Consider the following 17,530-nt stretch of genomic DNA (forward strand, 5'->3'; position numbering starts at 1 on the left):
CTGTCCTTTCTTCAAGTATTTTAAGGTATTAAATATGTCAGTTTAGTAAAATCCATTTTTTTAAAGGTAGATATTTTATAGATTTGAAAAATAACAACCTGCTTCCTAATTTCCTTTTTAAAAATTTGTTGCACAATATATGCTTTGTAAGTAAAATAATAACATTTTTGGATTACAAATTATCACATATTTATAGTGGGAAAAAGAAAACAACAAATATGCATAATAAATTATAACACTGAAGAATATTTCAGAACTTTTTGTGTATGTGTATTTACATGTATATATAATATAAATGTAATTAGAACTATGAATATATACTTTATATATATGTGTATGTGTGTATATATATTTATAAAATTTGTGTTTGTAAACTTGGGGGATCACATGCACACCTCAAAAACCTTGGAGTTGGAGAGGATCTTGAAGGTCATCCATAACCAACATCCCATCAAATGTTGGAAACATCTTCTCTAATGACTTTATTTGAAACATATCAAACCCAATTAAGAAAATATCACATTACACAATTATTAAACTGCAGATATCATACAAAAATATTGCTAAATATTATAGGGGTATAGAAAACTGTATTTTCTTTCATATGACTAGACAGTTATACCAGCACTATTCACTAAATAAACCACATTTCCCAAATGAATTTATATATACTTTTATCACGTATTAAGTTTCCAAAAATGGTTGATCCTTTTGTATTCTCTAAATTTTTTTACTAATTGACTTGTTTGTTCCTGTGGACATATTATATTATTCTGTTTTGATTCTACTCATTCTAAATTTATCTGGAAAGGAAAATCCTCCCTCTAATTTTTTAAAAAATACATTTTTGTAGCTATTTGGGCAAGTTTTTGCTACCTCGGTGATTTTAAATTATTTTGTGCATTCTTGTGTAAACTTGTTTGAAATGTAGATAGAATGACATGCCAGTTACATTCATTCAGGTAGGATTGGCACTGTTGTGATTTTAGGTTCTTCCTTCCACATATAGAATGAGGGGAGTCAGGAGATCATCCACAGTATATCTGAGCACAGAATAGCTGCTGCCCCATGTTCACCTTCCATATCTGCCATGAGGACCTCGCTTGTGCCCTGTCTTAGCTGGAAACATTCAGGAAACAGAATTCTGGGAAAAGTGGTCCAGACTAGCCATGTTAACATATTATACAGCTATCACAGTCCACACTATATACAAAATATACAAAAATAGTTTGTTATAAGAATATGCTTTTATAAAATCAGGCATAATTTTAATTAATTAAAACATGCTTAATTAAACTGAGGCATACAGGAAAATTCACCCTTTTAGCATACGGTTCTATGAGGTTTGACCAAGGTTTGCCACCACAATCAAGGTATAGTACATTTCTATCTCCCCACACTTTTTTCTTGTATTTTTTTGTAGTTAACTCAACCCTACCACCAGTGCCTAGCAACCAGTAATCTATTTTCATTCTCTTTACTTTTGTCTTTTTCAAGGTATTATATAAATGGAATCATAAATAGGTAGCCTTTTGAGTCCAACTTCTTTCACTTAGCGTAATTCTTTTGATATTCATCTGTGTCATTGCATTTATCAGTATTTAATTTCTTTTTTATTGAATAGTATTCCATTCACCAGTTGAAGGACACTGGGTTGTTTCCAGATTTTGGCAATTATGGATAATACCACAGATATTCACAAACTTTGTGTAAACATAAGTTTCCGTTACTTTAAGGTAAATATCTAGGAGTGGGATTGCTGGGTCATAAGTGTATAACAGACAAACTGTATTCCAAAGAAGCTGTACTAATGTTATTGGTTGCTTTTTACTTTTTTTTCCTCCTATTCTTTTTACTCTTTGTATTTCAGTTAGGTAATTTCTGTCAGCCTATCTTCAGGTTTACTGATTCCTTTCTTGGTTGTGTCGAGTCTACTAATGAACCCATTGAAAGCATACAGTGTTTTTTTATGTACAACATTTCCATTTGACACCTTTACAGATTCTGTCTCTGTTGATAATGCATTTTGTCTGCATTTTTCATAGAGCTTAAACATGTTAATGATAGTTATTTAAAATTCCCTGTTGGATAACTCTGACAGATGGGTTGTTGCTGATATTTTTTTCTGTGATTGCTTTGCTTTTTGACACTGGCTTCTGTTGTTGCAGCTGCTGCAGCTTCATTATATGTCTATATATCTGATTGAGTGTTGGTACTGGGTGTAGAAAAAAAGAGACTGAAGTAAATAGAATTTATGCCTAGAAATAGTCATGCCTATTCCTCTGGTAGGCCATTTAGGACATGAGCTGGGTTTTGGTTTTGTGTTGCTCTCATTACCTATAGTGAACCATTGGCTTAGAATTCCTTAGGATTTAGCTTGTGTGCAGGGTGGCAGCTGGGGTGCTAAAGAGTTTTTATTGTTGACCTTTTCCTGTTTCATCCTCAACTTTGGGCCTTCCCTGTGTGCCAGTGCTTTAGAAGGGTTCTCTCCTTCTTCTGCCCATCTTCCAGCAGTAGACTGGTGCTTGCTTGCCTGGGGAGGGAGGGCCAAGTCATTGTTTCTTGTCCTATTCCATTCTCAGCCTTGGGCAGGTCCTCCGTCCCTGGTCCTCAGTGACAGGCTTGGTCAGTGATACTACCCCTTCTCATGGCATCCAGACTCTGCCTGACACCTTTGGCAAGTCTATAGTGGAGAAGGTTTCCTCCCCTTCACTTAGTGTAGTGGTAGGAGTTTTGTAATAATAATGGCATCAAATCCTCAGGACTCAAGACTCAGGACTGCTTTCTGTAACTTCTCCAGGAATAGAGGGGTTTTGTTTGCTCTTTTCCCAACTGCAGTGTGTCTACACTTATATACAGCAGGAATTGATCCTCCTCCTCCTGCAGTGTGAGGCTTTTGTTCTGGGAGAAATAGGTCTTAGTCGGGCTTTATGCATTTTCTACCATGACAGTAGCTCCCCTCCTCCAAGCCTACCTTTCTGAGGGAATGGTTCTTCCCATCTCCTGCTCTGCTCTCAGTCTTTCTTATGAGCACCTGTTGGAGGTCTGTGAATTTGAGTCTTTGAATGTGTGCAAGTTCTCTTTGTGTCTGTGGCTTTACACTGTTCTGTATTGTCACACTGGCCCACATCCAGCTATCAGCAGTACATTACATTTTATGTCTGAATACTTCTTTCCCATTTGTATAGTGCCTGGTATCTCTTTCTCCTTCGAACTGCAACAGGGAGCCAGTGTTCATGTCCTGTCACTCTTTAGGAGAGTCTGTCTTTTCTTAGATTTCAGACTACTTGGTTGCCCTGCAACTTCAGCTCTCTGATGGGTTCAAAATTTTTGATTTAGTGCTTTTTTTTTTCAACTTGTATATATTGTTAGGGTATGAGTGATGCTCATACTAGCTTTCTGTATTTAGGCAGAAATGGAATTTTGAATATAAATATATTTTAAAAATAAAAATAAGAACATATTCCTTTGCAAACAGGGAATACCATGTCTTAGCTGTTAGAGTAAGGCCAGTTCCTAGGGAAAAGTAGATAGACATTGCTTTTTTCTTTCTTAGTACCCTCCTTGTCAGTTTCAGTTTAGGACTATGGTTAAGCTCCTCCTAGGGTCTGTTACTGAGGTCTATGCTCACAAAGGATTAATGACTAGAAAATATAAAGAACTGCATATTAATAAGTAAAAGACAGATGGGCAAAACACATTAACAGGCATTTCACAGAAGAGAAAATATGAAAAAGTGGTCCAACCTAATTTTGAATCAGGGAAGTGAAAATCAAATCATATTGAAATAATAATTTACACTGACTAGATGGTTTCCATTTTTAAAAATGTGATAATAGTTAATATTGGTGAGTATGTGGCTTGATGGAAACCATTTTGGAAAATAATTTGGTGTTTCTTTTAATGTGCACATGCCATATGTCCTAGCAATTTCCTTCCTGGTTATTTATCTTAGAGAAACTCTTTTCCTTTTGTAACAGAAGACATATGCAAGAATGTCCATACTAGGCTTGTTTGTAATAGACTTCAACTGTAAATAACTCAGATATCTGTCAACACCAGCATGTATGAATTAGATATTGTATTTTGTTTAATGTGAAGATGAATAAACCCAGATGCAGTCTTAGCAAAAAAGTTGAGATTTAAAACAAAATAATTTAATCTATATAAACTTGCAAAATATGCAAAACAGCGTAAAGGGTAAACAAAACAAACAAAAGGAATGATAGCACAATTCAGAATAGTGATTATACCCTGAGGGAGGAGGACAAGGAATGAGGTCTGGGAAGGGGACACAGGATCATCAGGGGCTAATGTTCAGTTTTAAATTGGGTATGTATTGTTCTTTTTCTTAAAGATATTTCACTTAATTATTATTTTGTACCTATTTAACATTTAATAAAATATTTTAAAAGCCAAAATTAAAAAAAAAATTATAAAGTTAACATATGCTAATATTTTAATGAAAATCAATATAGAATGATATCGAGAAAAAGTTAATAATTTCCTCCCATCATCTTGAATCCTGATTCAGAGGCAACCAATATTAATAGTTTATCTAACAATACACAAAGATATAAAAACAGATTTTCTGTTTAAAGTTTAAATGAAAATTGATGTGTGCTCTACAACTCTACCATTACTCTGCAACCGTAGTTTTTAAAATTTAAACTTATATTATGTACATAGGTTAAGACATATTCTAACATAGGATTAATAGTTGTCTAATATTTCATTGTATGTAGATACCATAATACATTCACCCATTCTCCAATTGACTTTTTCTGCATTATATATTTTTACACATTTCCTAAGTACTGATACTTTGATTTTGGTTAGATTCCCTGAAGTAAGATAGTTAAGAACAAGTTTTTGTTCATCTTATATTTTAATGGGCAATACCAGATTCCTTTCCAAAAGCTTAGAGAAATTTATTGTTACCCTAAGCTGTTAGGGATGGTTCAATTTTCCCACCTTCCTGTTATTATTAGATAACCCGTTTTCTAATTTTTGCTAATCTGATGGATGAAAAACAGCATCTCCTTATTATGCAAATTTTTGTTATACTGATTACTAGTAGGATCAATTATCTTTTTTTGAGACAGAGTCTTGTTCTCTCGCCCAGGCTGGAGAGCAATGGCGTGATCTCGGCTCACTGAAACCTCTGCCTCCCAGGTTCAAGCAACTCTCCTGCCTCAGCATCCCGAGTAGCTGGGGCCATAGGCACGCACCACCATGCCCTGCTAATTTTTGTATTTTTAGTAGAGACCAGGTTTCACCATGTTGGCCAGGCTGGTCTTGAACTCCTGACATTGTGATCCACCCCCCTTTCAGCCTCCCAAAGTGCTGGGATTACAGGCGTGAGCCACTGCACCCGGCCAGGATCAAGTATCTTAATATATGTTTATTAACTTCTTCTTGGATTTGCATATTTATAAACTTTGTTCATTGTTTTTCTTTTCTTATTAATTTGTAGGAACTCTTCACATGTTGGAAATCTTAACATGTTGTCTGTCCAACAAATGTGCTATAAATTGTGACCCTCAATTCTATACCTTAAGAAGGGAGACCTTCATGAACATTCTTAATTTCTAAAATGCTTAAAAAGGTCTTCTTTACAGGAAAAACATACAAATATTCTCCTGAATTTTCTTCAGAATTTTTATTCATTTATTTTGCTTAGATCATGACTCTATCTGCAGTTTATTGCTAAATATTATAGGGGTATAGAAAACTATTTTCTTTCATATGACTAGACAGTTATACCAGCACTATTCACTAAGTAAACCACATTTCCCAAATGAATTTATGTATACTTTTATCACGTATTAAGTTTCCAAAAATGGTTGATCCTTTTGTATTCTCTAAATTTTTTTACTAATTGACTTGTTTGTTCCTGTGGACATATTATAGTATTCTGTTTTGATTCTATTCATTCTAAACATATCTGGAAAGGAAAATCCTCCGTCTAACTTTTTAAAATATACATTTTTGTAGCTATTTGGGCAAGTTTTTGCTACCTCGGTGATTTTAAATTATTTTGTGCATTCTTGTGTAAACTTGTTTGAAATGTAGATAGAATGACACGCCAGTTACATTCATTCAGGTAGGATTGGCACTGTTGTGATTTTAGGTTCTTCCTTCCACATATAGAATGAGGGGAGTCAGGAGATCATCCACAGTATATCTGAGCACAGAATAGCTGCTGCCCCATGTTCACCTTCCATATCTGCCATGAGGACCTCGCTTGTGCCCTGTCTTAGCTGGAAACATTCAGGAAACAGAATTCTGGGAAAAGTGGTCCAGCCTAGCCATGTTAACATATTATAAAGCTGTCACAGTCCACACTATATCAGGCTGGCACCCATACACATCGTTTTAAATGTTACTTAATATCCAAATAAAGACATCATTATGCTTGCATCTACAGCGATAAAACTAATCTGTGTACAACTGAAAACATTCTCTCCCCTTCTCCAAAAGTGTCTCTTTCTTATCTTGAGTGATAGTCTTTCTTTTCCAAGTGATTCATATTCCCTTTAATACTTTTAAAAGAGAACAAAAATATGATATATATATATATATATATAACATGCATATCAAAAAAGAAAAAGTCACAATATTATATCCCTGTTTATGCAGCTGGTCACATGGTTGTATCTGGTTTTGATCACTGCTGTCTTACACCTGTTTGGTATTCTCTTTCAGCTCAGCAAACATCCTATTTGGTTGTGGTTCCTGGTCTGATAGGGTGACTCAAACATTCATTCCTCAAGATCTAAGTCATTAGTAGTTCTGCCTGGATTGGGTGGTTGTAGTTTTCCATTGACTTTAATCACCTTGACACAACCTAGAGGATCACTGGCATGGCAGACATATTCCTCCTTACCCCATTGGATAGCAGTAGCCCCGTTTCCCCTTAATACTTAGAATCCAGCATACTAGGCAGTGTAGTAATCCCCCTTTCCATGATGATTCAGTAGCATATGAGGAGCCCGAAATGGCCTAGTGGCGTTCTCCAATTCCAGTTCAATGGATTTGTAGTTGTTTCTCCTGATGGAAGCATTCCTCACTCTGTTTAGGTCTGCTTTGATTTCTTTCATCAGTGTTTGTTTTGCAGTCTTAACATATAGATTGTATATATGTTTTGTTACATTTATATCTAAGTATTCCATATGTTTTGGTGCTATTGTAAATGGGACTTATGAAAAATATTGTAGCTTCTATTGTTCATTGATAGCAGATAGAAATATGATTGATTTTTGTATATTACCCATGTGTTACCCTTCAACCTTCCTAAACTCTCATTAATTCTAGGACCTTTTAAATATATTTTTTGGAATTTTTTTATGTAGATACTTATGTTGGTGAATAAACACAGTTTTATTTTTTCTACCTTTACAGTGCATATGCCTTGCCTTTCCTCCCTCCCTCCCTTCCTTCCTTCCTTCCTTTCTTTTTCTTTCTTTCTTTCTCTCCTTCCTTCCTTCCTCCCTCCCTCCCTCTCTCCCTCCCTCCCTCCTCCTCCTCCTCTTTCTTTCTCTTTCTTTCTTTCTTTCTTTCTTTCTTTCTTTCTTTCTTTCTTTCTTTCTTTCTTTCTTTCTTTCTTTCTTTCTTTCTTTCTTTCTTTCTTTCTTTCTTTCTTTCTTTCTTTTTCTTTCCTTCCTTCCTTCCTTCCTTCCTTCCTCCCTCCCTCCCTCCCTCCCTCCCTTCCTTTTATTTTTTTTTGACTTATTGACTTATTGCATTAGCATTAACCTTTGGTACAATGTTGAATAAGATGAAAGACAGTGGACATCTTTCAAGATTCTCCATTTTGGGGAGAAAGCATTCTGTTTTTCATCATAAAGTATAATGTTAGCTGTAGGATTTTTGTGAATGCCATTCATCAGATTAAGGGAGCCTTCCTTTTATTCTAGTTTCCCAAATAGTTATTATGAATGGATTCTTACTTTTGTTAAATGCATTTTCTGCATCTATTGAGATGATCATATAGTTTTTCTTTTTTTGCCTGTTGATATATGATGAGTTACTTTGGTTGATTTCCAAATATCTAACATGCTTTGCATTCCAGGGATAAGCCCAACTTGGTCATGGTATAATATTGTTTTTATCTTTTACGATTTGATTTGCTAGTATTTTCCTGAAGACTTTTTCTGTGTTTATATTCATGATGGATATTGATCTGTAATTTTCTTTTTTGTGATATCTTTTTCTGGTTTTAGTATCAGAGTAATGCTTTCCTTATAAAATTATTTGGAAGTGTTTTCTCCTCTTCAATATTCTGGAAAAGTTTATATAAAATTGGTAGTATCGCTTCCTTAAATGTTTGGTAAAATTCACCAGTGAGGCCAACTGGACCTGGAATTTGTGAGGTTTCTAAATACATATTTGTGTCAGTTTTTTTTTTTTGGGGGGGGGAGGCTTTTATAACAAAGTATCGAAGAATGGCTCTCATGGTTCTGTGGGCTAGCAGTCCAACATCAAGGTGTCAGCAAAGTTGATTTCTTCTGAGGCCTCTCTCCTCAGCTTGCAGGTGGCCCTCTTTCCTCTGTGTCTTCACATGGTCTTCCTGCTGTGTATATCCGTGTCTTATCTCTGCTGATAAGGATACCAGTTACATTACATTAAGGGCTATTCTAATGACTTCATTTTAACTGAATCATCTCTTTATAGACCCTATCTCCAAAGACGGTCACATTTAGTTACTGTGAGTTAGGACTTAGTATACATGTATTTTTTGGGGGGTTACACAATTCAGCCCACAACAGTATTCAATTTATTTAATTGATATGGGACTCTTTAGATTGTCTCTCTCTTTTTTTTTTAATGAGCTTTGGCAGTTTGTATTTTTCAGTGAATTTGTCCCATTCATGTACGTTGTCTAACTTATGGCACTAGAGTTGTTTGTAATATTCCCTTATTAACTTTTTAATGTCTTATCTTCATTGATCACCTCTCTTTTTTTTCAGTTACATAAAATGTGTCTTTGTTCTGTGTTTCTTGATCAGTTTGGCTAGAGACTGTATCAATTCTATTGATATTTTCCAAGAACTAGCCTTTAGTTTCACTTACTTTCTCATTGTTTTCAATTTCATTGATTTCTGCTTTTTATTATTTTTCCTTCTTGCTTTGGATTTTATTTTATCTTTTCTTAATTTCTTAAGGTGGAAACTAAGATTATTGATATATTTCTTTTTCGTAAATACAACTGGCCCTTCATATCTGTAGATTCTGCATCTGCAAATTCAACTGTGGATCAAAGATATTTTAAGAACAAAGATAACAATACACAACAAAAAAATTACAAATTTTAAAAATATAGTATGGCAACTATTTACATGGCATTTATGTTGTATTAGGTATAAGTAATCTAGACATGATTTAAAGTATCTGAGAGAGAGGATGTGTTTAGATTATATGCAAATACTATGCTATTTTATGTAAAGGACTTGAGCATCCGAGGATTTTGGTATTCGTGGGAGGTCCTGGAACCAATCCCTTGCAAATACAGAGGGACAACAGTAGTACAAGCATTTAATACAACAAATCTTCCTGTAAGTACTGCTTTAGTTGCATCCCACACATTTTGAAGTGTTTTTATTTTCATTCAATTTATAATGTTTTCTCATTCTAAGTAGCAAAAGATGGAACAATTTGAACAACAATCTAATGTAGCAGTGGATTATAGTATGAAGTATAAACTAATCTTCCATGAGTTCATACTGATACAAATAAATGATTAAATATGTTAATAAATGGGAAAGAAGAGACGAATCTCCCATGCAGAAGAATTTGTGATAAATTACATTGATATTCAATTTTAAAGGAAGTGGATCATAATTTCCCAACTCTTAAGTGTGGGTTGCATATATTGACTTTCTTTCAAAAAGTACAGTATGGCCAGAGGAGTACAAAGAATAATTGCATAGTAGAGAAAACTAATAAACACTACTGCAGCCAGGTGATCAAGGTCACCATCAACTGTCATACATCATGTTGATAGAATATACCCTTGATACTATGGATAAATATGGCACTCTACTTCTGTGATCTTATTCCTGAAAACCCATAACCCCAGTCTTAATCATGAGAAAAAAAATAGACAAATTTCAATAGTAAGGCATTGAAGAATACACCTGGCCAATACTCTTCAAACCTATCAAGGTCATCAAAAACAAGGAAATCTGAGAAGCCGTTGTAGCCAAAAGTTGCCCGAGGAGACCTGACAACTAAATACAATGTTTTATCCTAGATGGGCTCCTGAAACAGTAAAAAGATATTAAGGAAATCTAAGAAAACCAAAATACAGTATGCACTTTAGTTAACAAAAATGTATCAATATTGGTTCAATACTAATGAATGTACCACCCAAATGTAAAACATTAATAGTAAGTGAAACTTTGGCAGGGGATATATGGGAATTCTATGTGCTCATTTTTTTAATATAAAACTTTTCTAAAAAATAAAATCTATACATTTTTAACAAAATGTCTTCCTATTTCTCTTGTGACTTCCTCTTTGATCTACGGGTTACTTAGTGGTATTTTCTCCAAATTATTTTTATTGTAGTAAACTTTACATAACATAACATTTACTATCTTAACCATTTTAAGTATATATGTCAGTATTATTAATTATATTTTAAAAAATTTGTTTGTACCTTTGGAATCATTGCCAGATCCAACGTCTTGAAGTTATTGCCATGTTTTCTTGTAAGAGTTTTATAGTTTTAGCTTTTACATATAGGTAATGGATCCATTTTGAGTTAATTTTTGTATACGGCATTTGGTAAAGATCCAATTTTATTATTTTGCATGTGGATATCCAGCTTCCCAGCACCATTTGTGTAAAGACTGTTTTTTTCCCATTAAATGGCCTTGACAACTTTTGAAAATCATTGGGTTTTATTTCTGGACTCTTTCTTCTATTCCCTTGGCCTATATGTCTGTCTATGCCCATACCAGACTGTTTTGATTACTGCAGTATTGTAGTAAGTTTTGAAATCAAGAAGTGGGAGTCTTTTTTTTCCCCATATTTTTCAGGATTGTTTTAGTTGTTTGGGGTCCTTTGAAATTCCATATGAATTTTAGGATGAGTTTGTCTATTTATGCAGAAGGGGTCACTGGGATTTTGATAAGGATTGCATTGAATCTGTAGATCGTTTTGGTTAGTACTGATATCTTAATGATATTAAATCTTCCAAACCATGAACATGAGATATATTTGTTTAATTTTTTTTCAGCAATGTTTTGTAGGTCTCTTTGTACAAATCTTTCCCTTTCCCTTCTTGGCTAATTTCAAAGTATTTTATTTCTTTTTATATGTTATTGTAAATGAAATTGTCTTCTTAATTTCATTTTCAGATGGTTCATGTGAGTATATGTAAATGCAACTGATTTTTGTGTGTGACTTTTTATCCTGCCACTTTACAGAATTTTTTTTTAACTCTGTGTGTGTGTGTGTGTGTGTGTGTGTGTGTAAAATCCAGTCATCTTTAGCATTTTCTATGTATATCATATCATTTGCAGACAGAGATGTTTGCTTTTTGTTTTCCCCAATTTGGATGCCTTTTATTTCTTTTTTTCCCCTAATTTCTCTGACTAGGACTTCCAATACTATGTTAAGTAGAAGTGGCAAAAGTGGCATCCGTGCCTTGTTTCTGATCTTAGGGGAAAAGCTTTTACTCTTTCAACACTGATTATGTTTGCTGTGGGTTTTCCATATATAACTTTTATTATGTTTATGTATCTTCCTTATGTTCCTAGTTTGTTGAATTTTTTTTCTACAAACAAATAGGCCAGACATGGTGGCTCATGCCTATAATCCCAGCACTTTGGGAGGCCAAGGCAGGCAGATCACCTGAGGTCAGGGAGTTCATGACCATTCAGGCCAACGTGTCTCTACTAAAGAAAAAGTACAAAAATTAGCTGGACGTGGTAGCAGGTGCCTGTAATCCCAGCTACTTTGGAGTCTGAGGCAGGAGAGTCACTTGAACCCAGGAGGCAGAGGTTGCAGTGAGCCAGGATCTCTCCAGTGTACTTCAGCCTGCGCAACAGTGAAACTCTGTCAAAAAATAAAAATTAAAAAAAAAAGAATATAACCTTGAAAGGATGTTGAATTTTGTCAAATACTTTCTCTGCATCAATTGAGATAATTATGTCTTTTTTCCCCTTTCATTCTGTTAATGTGTTGTATTACCTTGATTTTAAGGATGTTAAGTCATCCTTGCATTCCGATAATAAATCCCACATAGTCTTTTGATCTTTTTAATATGCTGCTGAATATTTGCTTTGCTACTATTTTGTTAAGGATTTTTACATCAATGTTTAAGATGGATATAGGCCTTTAATATTCTTTTCTTGTAGGGTAATTGTCTGGCTTTGATATTGGGATAATGCTGGTCTCATAGAATAAGTTAGGAAGTGTTCCCTACTCTTTAATTTTTTTGAACAGTTGAGAAGTATTGGTGTTAGTTCTTTAAATGTTTGGTAGAATTTACCAGTGAAGCCATTGGATCCAGGGCTTACTTTTCTGGGATAATTTTAATAACTTATTCAATCACCTTACTAGTTATAGGTCTATTTCTATTTCTTTGTGGTTTGGTTTTGGTAGGTTTTGTGTTTCTATAAATTTGTCTATTTCATTGAGGTTATCCAGCTTTTTTTTTTTTTTTTTTTTTTTTTGCATACAATTGATCATAGTACTCCCTTTTTTGTGTCTGTAGAATTGGTAGTAATGTCCTCATTTTTGTTTCTGATTTCAGTAATTTGATTCTTTTCTCTTTTTATCTTAGTTTATCTAATTAAAGGTTCATCACATCATTTTGTTGATATTTTTGAAGAATTTGCTTTTGGTTTCATTGATTTTTCTCTTTTTTATATTTTATATTTTGACCTCTGCTCTAATCTTTACTATTTCCTTCCTTTTGTTAGCTTTAGGTTTAGTTTGTTCTTCTTTTTGTAATTCCTTATGTTGTAAAGCTAGTTTGAGGTCTTGTTTTATTCGTGTAAGCATTTATAGCTATAAATTCCCCCCTTAACCCTGCTTTTGCTGTGTCCCATAGTTTTGATATGTTGTGTTATGTTTTCATTCATTTCTAAATGTTTCTAATTTCCCCTGTAATTTCTTCTTTGATCCATTGGAATTTTAAAAATATGTTAATTTTCCCAAATTTGTAAGTTTATCAGTTTTTCTTATATTTGATTTCTAATTTTATCTCTTGCATTTGGAGAAGATACTCTTTGTGATATTAATCTTTTAAAATAGATTGATACTTAGTTTAAAGCCTAACACATGCAAAGTATTACATGTGTTCTTGAATATGTGCTGTTGTTGCACAGAGGATTCTGTATGTATCTGTTAGATATACTTCGTTTATTATATTATTCAATTCCTCCCTCTTCTTCTGTCTGATTGTTCTATCCACTAATGAAAATGGGATATTGAAGTCTTCAATTATTGTTATAAAACTGTTTATCTCTTCATTCCTGTCAATTTTTGCTTTATGTATTTTGATTACCTGTTATTAGGTGCATAAATGTTTATAATTGTTATATGTTCTTGCTGTATTGAACTTTTTATATAGAACCTGATATATAATGTCCTTCTTTGTCATTTCTAATTTTTTAAAATTAAAATTGATTTTATCTGATATTAATATAGCTATTCATGCTCTGTTTTGGTTCCTGTTTGCATGGAATATTTCTTTTACTTTTAACTTATTTGTGTCTTTGGATCTAAAGTGAGTCCCTTGTAGACAGTGTATAGTTGAGTCATGTTTTTACTTTTTAATCCATTCTGCCAATCTCTCTTTCAATTGGAGAGTTTAATTCATTTACATCTAAAGTAATTACTGATAAGGAGGGACTTCTCTCATTTTGCTGTTTTAAAAAAATATTTCTTGTAGCTTTTCTGTTCCTTATTATTATTATTTTTTTTTGCCTTACTGTCTCCTTTTGTATTTAGTTGCCTTTTGTAAAAAAATATTTAAATTTTTAAAAACTTTCCTTTATATATATTTTTTAGCTATTTTCTTTGTGGTTACCATGGGCATTATATTTAACATCCTAAACTTATCACTCTAATTTGGATTTATGCCAGCTTAATTCAGTAAAATACAAAAACAAAAAACAAAAAACTGTGCTCCTTTAACAGTTCTGCCCCCCACCTTTTTCATTTGTTATCACAAAATTACATTCTTATATATTATATGTCCCAAAACATAAAATAATGTTTTTAATGCTTTAGTTTCCTATGTAGAAAACAAAATGTGGATTTACAATCTAAAGTTATGACAGTTTTTTATTTTTAGACTAATAAATTTAGAAAAATGTCATCTGAAATCATGTAGAAAAGAAAAAGTGAAGTTACACATTATTGTTACAAGAATACTAGCTTTTATAATTAGTCATGTATTTGCTGAAATCTTGATTTCTTTGTGTGGATTTTTTCTTTGATTACATTAAAGTTGTCACTCAGTTGTCTTCTGGCTTATATTGTTTTTGATGAGCTTTTGGATCTGAGGCTTGGTGTCTCATTCATTTTGGAAGAAATTCTCAGTTATTATCTTTTCAAATATTTCTTCTGCCCAATTCTCCTTCTCTTCTATTTTGGGATTCCGTTTACAGGTATAATATATTAGTCTGTTTGATATTGGCTGGTAGTTCTTGGATGGTCTCTTCTTCTCTGCCTCCGCCACTCATCTACCTTTTTTCTCTGTGTTCTAATTTGGATAATTCCTCTTGATTTATTTTGTAATTCATGAATTCTTTTCTTGCCTCTGTAAAATCTACTGATGAGCTTATCAATAATGTGCTTAATTTCTTACAATTTTTTTTACTTTAAGCATTTCCACTTGATTCTTTTTTATGGCTTCCATTTCTCCACTGAAATTCTCCATTTGTTCATGTATGTTGTTTACTTTTCCCACTGACTTTTCACACCTCGATTATCACTATTTTAAATTCATCACTTGACAGTTTTAACATATGTTATATCTTTGTTTTAAAAAAAATTTATTGTAGCTTTTATACAAAAAATTCTACAAAAATATTTCTTGTAGCTATTTTCTACAAAATAAACTTGTAGCTCCAGGTTCTGTTGATTGTTTTGTCTCTTGACAACTTTTTTCTCTTTTTCTTCTGTGTGTACTCTATAATTTTTTGGTTGAAAACTGGATATTGTATAGTCTAGAGATGGAAGTAAAAATGCCTTATCCGTGGTTTCACTCTTCATAGTTTCAATTACCTGCAGTCGAACACAGACTACAAATGTTAAGTGGACAATTCCAGATATAAACAGTAAGTTTTAAATTGTACGCTATTCTGAGCAGTGTGATGAAACCTCACACTGTCTAGCTCTTTCCTGCCTGGGAGTGCATCATCCCTTTGTCCAGCATATTCATGCTGTATATGCTACCTGCCTGTTAGCCAACTAGTAGTCATCTTGGTTATCAGATCTACTGTTTTGGCCTCACAGTGCTTGTGTTCAAGTAACTCTTATTTTACTTAGTAATGACCCCAAAGAGCAGTAATGCTGGCAGTTTGGATATGCCAAAGGGAAGCTGTAAAGTGCTTTCTTTACATGAAAAGGTGAATGTTTTTGACTTAATAAGGAAAGAAAAAAAATCATATGCTAAAGTTGCTTAGACCTATGGTATTCTTCTATCCAAGTTTTGCTGTTGCACATCAGAGTGCCAAAGTTATGGCCACAGTGCATGATACATGCTTACTTAAGATGGAAAAGGCATTAAATTTATGGGTGGAAGACATGAACAAAAATATGTTTCAGTTGATGACAGTCAGGTTCAGTACTATCCAGAGTTTCAGGCATTCACTGGGGGTCTTGGAACATATCCCCTGCAGATAAAGAGGAGCTATTGTAGTATTTCTTAGCTAAGTTCTAGACGCTGAGGTACATAGGGATGGACATGACTCTTTTTTTGGTAGCCCTTCAGTGTGAGGAGTTACATCAATTTATTCAGTAATGCAGCAGGGCTTGGATTTGATGTTACTGTGGTTACCCTCAATACACCACCAGCTTCAAATTCCTCCAGTGTTACCTTGCATGTAGAGGATTTGCCTCAGTGTTTACTCCACCCTCTGCTTTAGCTCTTCCTATTGTACATGCACCTCAGAGAAGGTCCTCTCCATGATCTTGTCTAATTCCCACCAGTACAGAGCTCTTACTTATGATTACCTTGCTTGCCAGCCTGGTTGGAGGTGACATTCTTTGATGTCCTTGTTCAGCCTCAGTCTTAGGAAGGCCTCAGGTGGTACCTTCTTTGTTATTCTGTCCATTCTCCAGGGGTAGGGAATGTCTTATGGCCTGAGTCCAGGATGTTCTTCTCCCTTCCCTACCCCCACTGTTAATGAGTCTTCACTCATGCCTTGAGGATGACAGAGTTTCATGCCTTTCCCCAGCTTCTTATGCTTTTGGTCCATTAGGGAAATAGGGAAAAGCATTCTGCACATGCTTTGTGCCATTCCTGTGGATGCTGTTTTTCCCCTTCCCAAGCTTGCCCCACGAAGGAGGATTTCTCAAGTTCCTCACCCTGTCTCCAACTTTTCTCCTGACCTCTAATGAGGTCCTCACATGCATTATCTTTTCATTGTTTGTTTTTAAACCTTTCTTGTCTTCATTAATAAATGTACACATGCTTTTGTCCTATGTCAATAAGTTAATTTTGAACTGTCTGCTTTGTTTCTTGCAGAATTTGATATAATTATAAATTGCTATAATTATGTACTTTTGAGTTTTACTTTTATTTTCTTAGGTTTATAAACTAATTTTTACCTCCTTCTATTGTTTTCTTATCTCCTTGTGAACTCTTACTTAAAATAATTTTTTTTTCTTTTGACAGATGATGCATACACAGTGAATTTTCCTTTTTAAGCTTATCTTCCATTTTAGAATAGATTTTAAAAATCATTCTGCATGCTATATTATATTATATTATTATTTTTTCTGTTTCATGTTTTATTGCGTTTTGTTACGAACATGTATAGCTTTTTCTATCTCTTCGATTTTGTTGACTGAGCAGGAATGAGTTCTTCTTGATTTCCATTTTTATTTGGATCTCATTATCTTCCCCTGTAAACTATATTTTGGAGGGCTGCATTTTTTATTTTGCCTGAGGACAATGATAAGTGTGCTGAAAGGGTAGGGACCGAGGAGCAGGATACTCAAAGGGCATGGTGTGGCTGAAATGTTAAGCAGATATCATAGATGCCCTTACTCACTATCAATCATACCCTTCTCCTAGCGTACCTTCCTGTGTGGCACAGGCAGAAAAATGAAAAATTACATTTTCAAGACTTCCTGGCAGCTTATTTGGGCTTCACTAATCATATGCACTTAGCCAAGATGTAAATATTTAGAGAGACATCCATTTTGTTGCTATGCATCATAGCAGGCTTGGCGTTCCTGGTCCTCATTATAGGTAAGGTGATGTGTTATTAGAGCCAACAGTTGTGGTAGTGACTTTCTCATTTCTCCATTGTTGCTCAAGTGGTGTCATCCAGGAGCC

At 34.0% G+C, this 17,530-nt stretch overlaps 1 protein-coding gene across 50 annotated transcripts in view; it reads left to right on the forward strand.

Moving 5' to 3' along the window:
• The window catches only part of PTPN20 (protein tyrosine phosphatase non-receptor type 20), a 102,656-nt gene that overhangs the window by 46,466 nt on the left and 38,660 nt on the right, over positions 1-17,530 (forward strand). Inside the window, exon 3 of one of the 50 annotated variants that reach the window (XM_030940216.1) lies at positions 1,625-1,736. The exons of the other annotated variants lie outside the window; for them this stretch is intronic. The gene's annotated coding sequence lies outside the window, so the exon portion shown is untranslated. The remainder of the gene's footprint in view (positions 1-1,624; positions 1,737-17,530) is intronic. 50 annotated transcript variants of the gene reach the window in all.

This window comes from Rhinopithecus roxellana, chromosome 11 (assembly GCF_007565055.1).
Source record: "Rhinopithecus roxellana isolate Shanxi Qingling chromosome 11, ASM756505v1, whole genome shotgun sequence".
In the NCBI taxonomy this organism is placed as follows: Eukaryota; Metazoa; Chordata; class Mammalia; order Primates; family Cercopithecidae; genus Rhinopithecus; species Rhinopithecus roxellana.